This window comes from Stegodyphus dumicola, chromosome 6, assembly GCF_044657685.1.
Source record: "Stegodyphus dumicola isolate Sdum_Otavi_A_Nest chromosome 6, ASM4465768v1".
In the NCBI taxonomy this organism is placed as follows: Eukaryota; Metazoa; Arthropoda; class Arachnida; order Araneae; family Eresidae; genus Stegodyphus; species Stegodyphus dumicola.
Window position 1 is genome coordinate 198,166,068 of NC_140773.1, and position 13,740 is coordinate 198,179,807.

Below are 13,740 nucleotides of genomic sequence, written 5' to 3' on the forward strand. Positions count from 1 at the left end.
ATTGAACATTTTTCTGCAATGACATTTGAAAGCTTATATAATGCCCTAAAATTAAGGCTGAATTTTAGAAATTGTATTTGCTAATGATTTTCAGAAATAGATCAGAGGTATGTGTGCTATACAATTATCTAATTAGTAAAGCTATTTTTTCATTTTTCAATTCGTTGTCACATTTTAAAAGAAAATCAGTAAAAATGCTTTTTGTCTTTCATGAGTTTTTAATGCTAATTTATGCTAGTTAGAATTAAATTTTTGACTGCTTTCAAACAATGAGTTTTCTACTTTTGTCAGTGTCCACTGCTGTCTTTTTAATTGTTGTACCCATTTTGTACATTAATGACATAGTAACTTACTCCTTCAGTTTCTTAAGCCAACTTCTGTTTCACTTTCAAATATTTATGGAAGTCCTGGGAGTGTTCTGTAATGCAGTTCCATTTTGTGTGGCTTGGATTCATCTAGAAGCCCAAATAAATTGTCTTGTATTGTTATCAGCTGCATGATGATGTGCTTCTTCCTTCTAACCATAACCATAGCTAAAGCTTTCAGCGCTGGGGAATAAGTTCCGATTTCACATTCCCTCCTATTTGCCAAGAGGGAAAAACATTTCTAACATCAATTTGGCATCTCCTGAATGCTGCATCTGGGGGCAAGTGTCTGCCTTTGTCTTCCCTTGCTACACCACTGCTTCTCACCATGCAATTTCTAATGGACGAAGTTAGATTTCACTTTCTCCAACTTGTGAGCAATCTGTCAGTTGATATAAAATTCTGTCATGGCATTTAGCGAATTGGTGGGAAAAAATAGAAACATTTTTTGTCTTTATAGCTTGAAACCATTCTGTAAAAGCAATTTCTCTGAATTATGTAGAATTATTCTCTGGATTTTCTGTCTTTTTTTGCCTTCCTTGAGACATATGCATTTTTGTATTAGTTTTTTATTAGTTATGATCCTTTGTTTAAGTAATTTGCGCAATGCTGTTTGGAATTTTTTCCAGTTTAAATGTAGACTTAATTTGGCTATAATTACCAAGAACACTAAAATCTTTTAAAAAAATACCCTTTTCATTCAGGCTTGCTTTTTTTTTTTTTTTTTTTTTTTTTTTTTTTTTTTTTTTTGTTTTGGAGGGGGGGGGGCTTAACATTTGAACGTATTTCAAATTAAGAGGCACGCAAGCAATTTACAAAACATTAGTCTTCCAATGATTTATTAAAAATTCAGAATTTACATTTCTAGCCAGCAGAAAACTTACATTTTGTCTGTTTAATTGATCTCCTTCCTCGTGATTACAAGAACAACCCTTGCATTACTTGTCCTCCCCCCCCCAACCCTTTCTGTTCAATTCAAAGACTCTTAATGTACGGTAAAGCTTAGAAGCATTTCGTGAACTTTTTTTATAACTCTGTAGGAACATAATGTTTCTATCCCGAAGATAAGATTTTGAATGTAGAAACCTTATAAGGTGAAATGCAGAAGTTGCATTTCCACCTTTTATTAACTGGTGTTCGAGAAGGAACCCATCCTCATTTACAGTGTCTAAAGCAGCATTTCTCAAACAGTGGGTCGTGGCAAGGCTTTAAATGTGTATATATCTTTTCACAATTTGCAAAAATGTGATGTTGATTTTTAAAATCTGACGCCAGCCAATCATTACATCACACCCTTTGCCGTATTCACCGGCTCCTACCGTGGTTAGTGGCTTCATCAATTAAGTTTCATCTATTATACTTACATTACATAGCGCTTCCCTTCGCACAATATTTCACAGGTCAGGACCTGAAATTGTACTATACACAATCATTTCAAATACCAGTGACCACATGTGAGGTTTCCCTTAATCGGAGTATCTGAGGAGCCTTTAATAGCGGGATAAAGTTCCTGCTGACACAGGCGTACCCAACAGTATCAAAGAAGACTTTGTATTGCTGTAAAGTTTGCAGATGCAAACCATGCGATCAAGAAATTTCAGAATCTTATGCTGGATATTGAAAGTTGGTGCACTAGATGGCGCATTGCCATAAGTGCAAGTAAATCACAATTCATTATTATTAGAGGAAAGCATGCACATACTCCATTTAGAAGAAAATTGCTATTGTTCAATGAGGAAGTTACACAAGTGCACAAGGCCAAGTATTTTGGGGTGATCTTGAATGAAAGTTTGAATTGGACTGATCACGTTACTGGCATAAGGAAAGTTTTGAGTTGTTAATAGCTTAATACCATTGCTAGGAAAGTACTCTAATTAGATTTGAGAAAAGAAAGAAGAGGCTTTTATATACCATAGATTAGACCCCTTATCACCTACGCCTCACCTGTCTGGACTACTGTCTCAGAAAAAGATATTATGAAGCTCCAATTTGTGCAAAATAAAATTTTACGAATTGTGACCAACTCACACTACTTTGTTAGTAATGCGACCTTGCACAGTGATATAAAGCTGGAATTAATTGATGAATGTCTAAGAAAACTAAATATAAATTTCTTCCATAAGGCCTCAGTTTGTGAGCATATGAGCAAGTTTTATATTTTCGCTTATAAAGTTTTAATGGAGAATCTTGATCTAAGACCATTTGCAGCCCACCTCACTAGAAACTCAAACTTTCCTACTTAATACGGATTTCTATTTTATATACTCATTTGTATTTTTCACGTTGTTTTTATTGTAGTTGTAATTAGTATTGTATGTATCTTTTTCTCAGTCTTATTTTATATGTATCTTATTTGTGCTTCATCCTCATGACTTCCCACGCTCGTCTGCGCCACACACTCAGGATAACACTTTCAGCTCTTACGTTTTTTACGCTCCTTGTGATGCTGGTTATCCTCTTCTCGACTTGGGCCTTTGGCATAATGTTTATCGAGCCGGATGAACTGTATTCCTGTATGAACTGTATTTTGGCAAAATAATCATCAGTCAGTCAGAAGACTTTGTGAGCTCATATGCTGTAACTGCATGCGTAAACACATGACGCAGAGTTGCCAATTCTCCCGATTTAGGCGGAAGACTCCCGATTTTCGACCGATCTCCCGCCAACCCGATTTACAACATATTTCTCCCGACTTTTTCTTATTCTTAAAATTTCTCACGATTTTTATGGAACTTGGCTTAATACTTTGTTATATGAACAAAAGTGATTTTGGACGTCTGAAAGCAATTGAATTTTCTCTAGATTATATCTAAAACAAAACCTTACGAATCAGATAACTTCTGCTTTGTGAGTGAGAGCATTATACGTATCCCAGAAACATCGTTCTCCAGTTCTCCAATGGGCATCGAACTCCACTGCGTGTCAGCTGGCATATATTAGCCAATGAGGACAAGGCAAGCTGTTATTATTTGGATGTCCTTTAGTTATTTCGTTCAATTTGTGCTGAGTTGTGTGAGTGCACGTGCCTTCGAGAAATAGTTTTAGAAATTATCATCTTTTGTTATGTCTGCGAGAATGAAATACTCGTGTACGTTTCAAAAATCGTACACAGTTGACTTTCCTTCCATTATTTCCTCAAGGAAATGTAATAAATTTGCGATGGGAACCGCCTGTCGTTGCGATTTTTCGAATTCGCAATATGGAAGGGCAGATGTTCTCAAACATGTGCAAACACAAAAACACAAGGATAACATGAGTTGTTTTTTAAAAAAACGAAAAATTAAATTTTTCTTCGGAAACAAAGGACCAAAAAGTTATTAATGCAGAATGTCTGTTCTCTGCCTTTTTACTGGAGCACAACCTGCCACTGAATGCATCGGATCACGCTGCAGCTTTATTTAGAAAAATGTTTCCCGATAGTGAAATTGCTAAGAAATACTCAAGTACAAGAACCAAAATAGGTTCAATTGTTAAAGAAATGGGTTTGAAAAATAAATCTTCAGTTATTGATTGCATAAAACAGCTCCGTTCTGCCTCTCTACGGATGGAAGCAATAATACCGATTCAAAACTGTATCCAATTGTTGTTTCTTTTTTTTTAATCCAGATTCTTAAAAAATTGAGTGCAATTTACTTTCTGTCCTCATTTTAGAAGGACATTTGACAGGCTTTAATATACCACAGCTAATTATTAAACTTTAAAAGAAAATGCAGGCCCTCTGGATAATTGCTTAGCACTTGGTGCCGATAATGCACCAGTATTGGTAGGCTTGAAGACTGGTGTTGCAGGCATCTTAAGAAAGGAAAATTCAGATTTGCAGATTATGAGGTGCACCTGTCACCTCTTAAATTTAGTAGCTGAAAAAGGGGCAGCTTCTTTACCAATAAGTGTGGATGAACACATTGTTGATATTTATTATTATCTTGAAAGGAGTTCTAAAAGGAAGGAAAAATTGAAACAGTTCCAACAGCTGCATAACAGCAGTTTACAATTAGAAAACATGAATGAAGTTATAAAATCAGCTAGGATTGACACCCAGTGGAGTTTAATTGGAAAACTGAAAGGTGCTGATGGAATTTTAAAATATAGTCAACTGTCTAGAATTGTGTTGGCCATCTTAACAGTTCACCATATTACCATAGTGCAGAGTGTGAGAGGATTTTCAGTGTTGTTGCGTAAGCGAGGACTAAATTTAGATTTAATATTAGTGATGACACATTAGAAAAACTTTTCTTAGCGAAAGCAGGCCTACGTATGACATCTGTGACGTTAATGAATTGGAACGCGCAGACCCTCACTAACAAGCTGGAAGAACTATATAATTTCCTTATCACACATAATATAGATATTGCTATGTTTATAGAAATATACGCAACTGCATCAAATACATTAAGCATACCAAACTATAGACAAGATGGATCGGGCACCAAGGCGGAGGAATCCTTATTACTTAAAAATAGTTTTAATTCCTGCTTTCTGAGTTCAGATATCACTAAGGGATTTGAGGAAGTCCGAGTTATTCTTGAACTCCCTAATTTGGGAAAGATGACTTTTTGTGCATTATACCCCCTCCCCAGATTTACACTTACAGGACAAATATTTAATTAACTTACTGAATAACCTCTATCCCACCATATTAGGTGGTGAACACAAACTGGGGTTGCAGGAAAACAAATCGTACTGGTGACGTACTTCATAATTTCTATTCAACAACCACTTCACTTCCCGTCTTACTAATCCCAAGCAATACCCGGATATTCTGGACTTATTCCTCGCTACCTCAAATGCCGCCATTAATCTGGAAGTAATTAATGATCTGTCCTCTGACCATGTATGTCCCTATACTTTTTGGAATTTTTAAATCATAAAATGCAAGTAACTACAAAATCACTAACTGGCTCAAGTTTACAGAAAATTGAAATATACTCCCCCAACACAAACTCTCTTAAAACAAAAGAAAATATTAATTTTACAATAAACACTCTCTCAAACAATAACAAAAAAAATGCCTTGACACCTCTCCACAGCTGAAATGTTTGCAAAAAAACATATGATAAAACTCCCCTCCCCGGACATAAGAAACATGATCCGCGAACACAGTCGGCTTAGAAAAATTTACACTTACTCCTACGATCCTGCGGTCAAATCATGTGTCAATAAATTAAACAGGAACATCAAACATTGGATTGAAGACCATAGAAAAGACACATGGAATAGTAAAATAGACATCTTTAACACGTGGTGCCTTCTGAAAATTTCTACGTAACCACAAGGCAACAAAGGCCAAAAATATGCCTCTTCAAACCAGCAACGGTCACTTTTACACAGATGCAGAAAAAATAACGGCATTCGCCGATCGCTTTGAAAAACAGTTCAACTCAATGAAATCCATGCTGATCACACATTCACAACTCATGTCAACAACTTAGTTGAAAGGTGGCTGTAAACAATCTGCCAAAATTCACAGACCCCTCTGAAATTAAAAATCTCATTACTATATTGCATAATGAGAAAAGCACCAGGTCATGATAATATTTCAAATAAAATGACTAAGAACCTCCCAAACAAGCACATCGCCAGGCTCTGCGGGATCATAAATGCCTGTTTGTATCTGAATTATTTTCCGCCGGTGTGGAAACATACCACAATTATTTTAATTTCCAGAAAATCCTACTTGCGTGGAAAATTATCGCCTGATAAGTTTACTCTCGTCGTTCGGAAAAATACTGGAAAGGATTGTTTACAAACGATTAGATTCGATACTCTGTGCACTGCCTAATCACTAGAATAAATTCCGCAGCGGTCTTTCCACTATTATGCAACTTATGAGAATAGTAGAATTTATTAGCTCTGCCATACACAAGCATCAAACCACTGCTTTCTTTATGCTAGACGTGTCTGCGATTATGGTTTTAAATTCATCAGTTTCGTCATTGTCCGGGAAGCGTAATGGCAAACCGCACATTGAGTTGAACAGTGTTAAACGAATGTCGCATACTGCGCTGCCCAGAAACAAATTTGGCGTAATTATTATGTTGGCGCGATTTGAAAAGAGGATAAATACGGTATGTGGTAGATGTACCGCCATCTGATTGTAAACAAATCCGGCGTTTAAGTCTTCGTAGAGTATATGTGCAATGTAAAGTAATTACTGTGTAAAATTAGATTTTTTTCCCGTACTGCTCCAACAACTGGAAAGTTGAACGATACGATCAAGTTTGAATTCTATTGAAGAGTGCACAAAATGGGTAAAGGAAGTAGCGTAAATGCAGATGCTCCAGTGGATAGCGCGAGCTTCAAACCAAATGCTATTGCGAGATTGCTTTCAGGTATGTATATATTTTCCCATTTCAGTAAATTTGATATGTTATATGTGCAATATGTGATATATTGTATTTTAACACATATACAGTTCATTAACATTTTTTAACATTTCCTAAATTTCTATATAATGTAGCATTAAGAAAGATGTTTTAAGAAATTTGTTTCCTTACTGTTTTAATTTTTTCGAAAAGAAACATCATTTTCGAGAAACTTCAAGAAGAAAGTTATTAGCGTAATTTTATTACAGCTAAAACTGATGCAAGGTACTTGAGTCTTTTATCTCAAAATGTGCTGAAATGTTTTGGTTGCAGTTAATATAAAATAATGTAATGAATTGTGGTATAACTGTAAAGAATTGGTAAAAATAAAATATAATTAGCTCAAATTTACTTAACTCCTTATATTATCAAATATCTATTGAATAGAAAAACCTGTTGAAATATTAAATGTAACAAGTTCTATTTTTAAAAGGCAGATGATTGTACAGCATGTAGGAATTGATGATGATTTTTAATAATCCTAAAGTAGTAGTAAAGTCAACAATAAAGTATATTTTGATGTATGTAATTTTCATCAATGATTACATAAAATTGCACTTTAATATAAAGTATGCTTGGATTGTTTTCATGTATACTATATATTATTGCAAATTAGTTCTTCATAAAATTGTATATTTCTGCTGTGAAAAAGTATGTATGCAATCATGCAAGTTGTAGGAAAACATGTACATGTACTGCACATGTACCAGGACGACAAGATAACAATTATGACTGTCAATCATCATTTGCTGACTGTATCTGTCAAGTTGACTACACAGACTATAGTAGCCAAAGATAAGTTGTAGAAAGTGTGTTTCAGAGTTGAATATATGAATTAAAGTTAGTAGGATAATTATTCTTAACTAAATAATAAAATTTAAATAAAACCCCTTATTTCATTTTTTATAAATTCTCTTATTATTATGATGTGATTTCACAACCATTGACCCTCTCCTATTGTTAAATAATTCATTCAGCACTGAACAACATATTATTTTATTGGTATAAAAAATAATATATTTTGTGTGTATGACCAAGTTATGATCTAAGATTTTTCAATACTTGAATCATCATTTTAAAGATTTTTATAAAATGATTTTTTTAATTTCAGGCATTGGCACAGTGAATGGCAGCTGAAAAATTTTGACCCTTGTTTCTGGAAGTGAAATGTTAGATGTAAGTAGTGATGTCTGAGACCCTTATCACACGGCATTTGTTTCACATGAACAACTTGTTTCGGACAATTTTTCTGCCTGGTTTACTATTGAAAGAAAGACATGCAACGTTTTCCTTCCTTTCTAAAAAAAAAAAAAAATTGTTCATTTTCAATCAATCAACTATCAGCTTGTTTGTAATGAGGAACCAGTTTCCCATGTTAACCCCAAAGTGATCTATGATAATTGGCTGTTGTGACAAAGCAGAAAAATTGTGCCAAACAGTTATTCTTCCGAAACAAACTGACGTGTGATAGCATCCTTACTGTTAATAATACTGTGAAGCACTTAATTGTATGCTTTGCTAATGAATATGTACTAGGCAATTGTGGCTATTATGAAAGAGGTGAAATTTCAAATACAATTGTTTCAGTTACAATTATTACAGATATTATTTAATTTTGTAATAATGCTAATTAAAAATATGAATTAAGAAAATGCAAAAATTTGGGTATAAGCATACTAAATAGTTCAGAGTAAGACTTGTACTTAATTTATAGTATGCACTCATTCACACATATGATGACTCGTACACTGATATAAATTTGATATGCTTTTATACTGTTTACATGTCTTCTATATTCAGATTTGAATCATCATCTGCCAACAAATTCAGTTAATCAGGCATTGTTGACCTTATTAGTTTCTTGCAGATGTGTGAACTTTGGAAACATTTTTAGATTTAGTGTAGTTTTTGTTTGCTTTTCAGGTTTTCACATAATATCAACTAGAAACATTACCTCTTCATTTTAAAGGTCAAAGAGATAAAATAAAAAATAAAAAAAAAAAAAAACAATTAATTAGTTAATATCAAACCTAAAATGTTCTTTTATTACACAACTATTATTTAAGCCATCCAAGGGCGCAATATTTTTATAATACTTTTATTTAATTTTCCAATATATGTTATTGAAGCCATTCAAATCCCACTTGGGCATTTTCAAGCATATTAGTTATTGAATATTATGTCTGACTCTAAACACACAGGCAAAGTATGTATAATTATTATGTAATTTAACCTATCTTTCCTTCAAATATTTCTTTAAAATTACACGAGACAGGCATACATTTGAGCTTTGATTAACAGACTTCGTGTAGTCGCCATGACGGATAAGAAAACAGATGAATAATAGACCACCCATAATCACCAACATATAATGCAACGATTTGAGAATAAAGATTGCTTATTAGCATAATAGTGCACTGAATATTAGATATAAAAATTATAGAACTGAAAGATTTGTCACGTATCCTCTTTGCTTATTATTATATATATTGAAAATAAACAGTTTGCTTCTGCAACAGAATAAATATCGAGTGTCTTGAAATGTTTTGTATACCTGGAGCTTTACAGTTCAGTACATTATACAAAGAGCAGTATATATAATGATTATCAGGTCTGTACAGAAATTTTTAATGGAAAATTCTTGTGTATAGATTTAGTTGATATTTCTTATCTTGTGTACAGATTTAGTTGATATTTTGCAAGACATGGCAATATTTCAGACTTTTATTGTAATTACTGTGACAAAACAATCATTAGAAAATTATACACGTATGAAAATTATTAATATTACATTATGTAGCTTATATTAATAATTTTCATACGTGTATATGTAATATTTTGGCAGGCACAGGAATGAACAAAGCTTGACAATATAACTACATCTTTGTATGGCCAGGCATTGTTATGGCTGGATAGAAGGTTGCAAAATGACGACAAAGAAGGATTTAGCTTTTTAGATCCCACATCTTTATTCAATTCTCTCAGCAGATCATTTTGCCTTTAGATGAAATTCTCAAAATTATATATTCAATATTGATTTAAACTAAGTAAGATTAAATTTAGACTTTACGTCATATCTGCTTTAACAAAGGAAAGAACAAGATGGGAGGAGCAGCTGCAAGGTCTTGTAGCAGGGGTAGAAAAAAGCAGTCTGACGAAAATATTCAGTATTTGTATGTGTACGTATTCAGTATGTGTACTAGCGATTATATAACATGCCAGAATGTTCTCGAAAGTACTGGTCTAGGATAAGATCCTGAAACTGCAGTAAGTTAATTATAGGTTGCATGCTCGCGCAGAGCAAAGCCACTGTATTTTCTATATTTTACATGTATATAATACATATTCTTTGTGTCTTGGTGAATACATTCTACCTCGCTGTCAGGTAACAGAAACTGATGATCAAAAGATTGATGAATATTTAATAATTTTGATGAGATTATCTAGGAAAGTAAAATAGTTTAAAACGTATTAAATATGGTTTTCCAGAATGTTTCCTAGCATAGTTTTTAAATTCAGACTAAATGATACACATTATTTGGAAGTTCATATTCTTGTGTCATAAAGTATGCTTTATTGTAATTAGTCTTAGATTGTAAAGTTAAATTTATGAAAATATGATGAGTTAAAAATGTATTGCAGATATTAAACTAGATTTTTATATGCAATTTTGAAATTTTAGAGATCTTGCTTCATGTAATTATTTTTAATGTTTTTATTAAATTCTTAATTAATGCTATTATGCATGCATTAGAAAGTGAAATGAAATAATACTTAGGGATATCATTTGGCTGCATTCTGTTGTTTCTCAGTTAAACTATTCTGCATTCAAAAAATTACTCAAGGATTCTCACGAATACCAGCTCAAACAGTTCCAAAGTATTTCTGCAAAATATACATAATTACTTAAGAATTGTATCTTTTTGATAATATTATTTAGCCTTTACAAGTTACTGCCAAAATTATTTTGTAAATCAGAAATCTTCGAGGGGATTAGTGTGTCTCGCATAGTTACCCTGGTGCCACACTATAACACTGAAATTGATAGATGTATAATTGAATGTTTAATCAAAAATGTCTAATTCCTCTTTTATGATATTTCAATAATTGATATTACTGAAACAAGAAATATTGGTACATTAACATTTTCTTAATATTCATTGTGTATTTGTTATGATGCATGTATTAATGTCATTACAAGTTAGCATTTGATAATGTTTGTTTCAACAATTTAGGGTTTGATGAAGTGCCACAGAGATTATCGCTTAAAGAATGCGTGCAGGCCAACCACCAACACAAGATATTAAAAGAGCAATGAAAATGAAGATTTAACTATAAAGAAAAATCTGACTAATATTATTACTCATAACACTTAATTGTTTCGTATTATTGTAAATTTATGCGAGTTTTCCTGTATTCTGTTTATTTTGCAACTTATGTTATTGTAAATTCATGTATGTTTTCATTCTTGCTCTGTCATGCATTTCATACTAATTGTTTGTTGTGCATATTAATTATATGTGTATATTACTTCATTGAATTACTGTATTTGAATTTTAATAAACCTTTTTACCATTCAGTAGTACTTTTCCATAAAACCCTGAACATTCTAAACATCCCATATCACTAATCCTCAATTCTAAATAATACTTGAGTTTACTTACTGTTCATGTATTAATAGCAAATTTGAAAAATAATACAAGAGTGACATATTTTGAGGTAAAATAAATACTGCTCAATTGGACATTTTAAAATGTTTTTCCTTTTAATAGAGGAACATTTTTTAAGGATTTAATTATTAGTATTTGAATATTGTTTTAATATATGATTAATTAGTATATGAATATACTGTGTGTAATGAATAAGTAAGGCAGTGAATAAATTTTGAACAATAATTTCATATGAAGAAATATGATCTGCCTGCGTTAAAAAATTAATCTTTAAATCCTATTTATGAGATTATATGGCTGAAATCTGTAGCCCAAAAGCAGTTAAAGCAACCCACCTCCAAAAAAGAAGACATTTTAAATAGTTTCTTCCAAAACTTGAAATATTTAAACAATTCACGACCCTAAATTTCTAGTGAATTTAAAATACTCATTTCATTCAGTTCAGCTACTAGCCATTATATGAAATTTTCCTATATTATTAAAATGTTCCTCATGATTTTGCAAGGTGAAGACCACAAATGATCTGCCCTCATAACTAATGATGATATAATCAGCATGAAGTAGACTTCAGCGTAAGGAATATGGAACTATATATTTTGCTCTTTGTTTATTAATTAGCTCACTTTTAAAAAATTCATATCATATAGTAAGTAGTATTCATAATTTTTCTCATTTTCTTAATATTTCATTGAAGTATTTAAATGTTAATTTAATTAGCAATACCTAATAATGTCAAATGCATATATTACAGTCAAAAGTCGTTAATCCGGACTCGTCGGGACTTCGGCGATTCCGGATTATCGATTTTTCCGGATTATAGATCATCAGTTTAAATCTCGTAAGATGGCATGCAGAAATTCTAAAATTAAAAATATGAAACCGTAATTTATGAAATAAAGAACAATTATGATCTAAAGGGTATCAAAATTTGCAAAAAGAAAAAGCTTAATATTTATTTGTTTACTTTATTAAACATTTCTTTCAATGTAAGTTGTTTAAGTTTTGCATCGTTTCATGTGATAATACTTTCTCTTTAATTCTATTAAACAGACATAATTTCTTGTTCAGTTACAAAGTTCCGCCGTTCAAGTCCTATAATTGCTGTGTCAAGAACACCGACTAATTTGTCAATCGAAATTTTTTTGTTTTCAATAACCTCTGTCACGTTTCTTCGCTATCGGAAGCGAATTATAATGACGAGGAACTTGTTTTAAATCATATCAAAGACGGAGCATATCGAGATGAAATACTACATTTGGTAAGGAATTATAAGCCAAATAAAATAAAAACATCTGCGCTGAAGATAAGGATAGTGCTGACAAATCAACTTCCAATTCATTACGCGCCCGCCGCTGAGCAGCGTGAAATTGATAAACAGATTTCGGATTTCAAAACATACTTTCGCTTTAGATCCTTTACATATTAACAAATATATATCGGAAATTCTATTTGATATAATCGAAAGTTTAAGCTTACCTTTATAAAATTGCTCTTACAGTCTGCAAAAAATAATAAGCCGGATGCAATTCGAAAATTAAGGAACAACGCAATCATCAACATTAACTGAAATAGATAATTTTAGCTTATACGTCCATTATACATAAAATGCGCACGCTAAAACGTATTCTGCACTTGCGCACACTCATATGCGCAGTCGTAAAAGGTCTTACGCGCACGTGTGAACGCCTCTGCGCATGTGTCAACGCGGCGCATGCGCAGAAAGTTTTTAGTTTTGATGTCCGGATTATAGATTATTCCGAATTATGGGTGTCCGAATTAACGACTTTTGACTGTATTATACAGAATGGGATTCTGACCATAACATTCAGGCAAAGTGATATACATGTTAATTTTTCAACAAGTTTCTGCGTTATGCTTTTTACTCTCTACACAATGTTTAATTTTTAATTATTATTTTTTATTATTTGTAGGACCTTAAATAATAAAAAATAATAGAAATACCAGAAAGTGTGACTTTCTTATATTATCCAACAGGAGACCTATGTTCACATCTTATATTTTGAATTTACAGTTTTCTTTTGTAGATGACAGACACCATATATTCAAAAGAAATTAACATGCTGCTGGATATATGCATGTGTTTTTCATATTTACAGCTGTTGCATGTGATGTTATGTAATCGGGTAAAAAATGAAAGAATTAAGTTTATCGACACCAAAACAAATGCATACTTCGATATAAAGGCTGCATAAAAATGAAAATGGCTAAATAAAAATAGTGAATTGAGGTTGTAGAGTTCTCATTTATTTTTATTAACCAGCTATTTTATGATAATTAGCTTTTCTTTCTTCCTTTCCATTTTCCTGCCAGGATGCTAATTTT

At 32.3% G+C, this 13,740-nt stretch overlaps 1 long non-coding RNA gene across 1 annotated transcript; it reads left to right on the plus strand.

Moving 5' to 3' along the window:
* The first annotated feature begins 5,260 nt into the window (after window positions 1-5,260).
* LOC118186106 (uncharacterized) lies at window positions 5,261-11,306 on the plus strand. The gene is made up of 2 exons (XR_015041800.1): window positions 5,261-7,903; window positions 10,963-11,306. It is a non-coding gene; the product is annotated as an uncharacterized LOC118186106 (long non-coding RNA).
* Window positions 11,307-13,740: the final 2,434 nt, after the last annotated feature.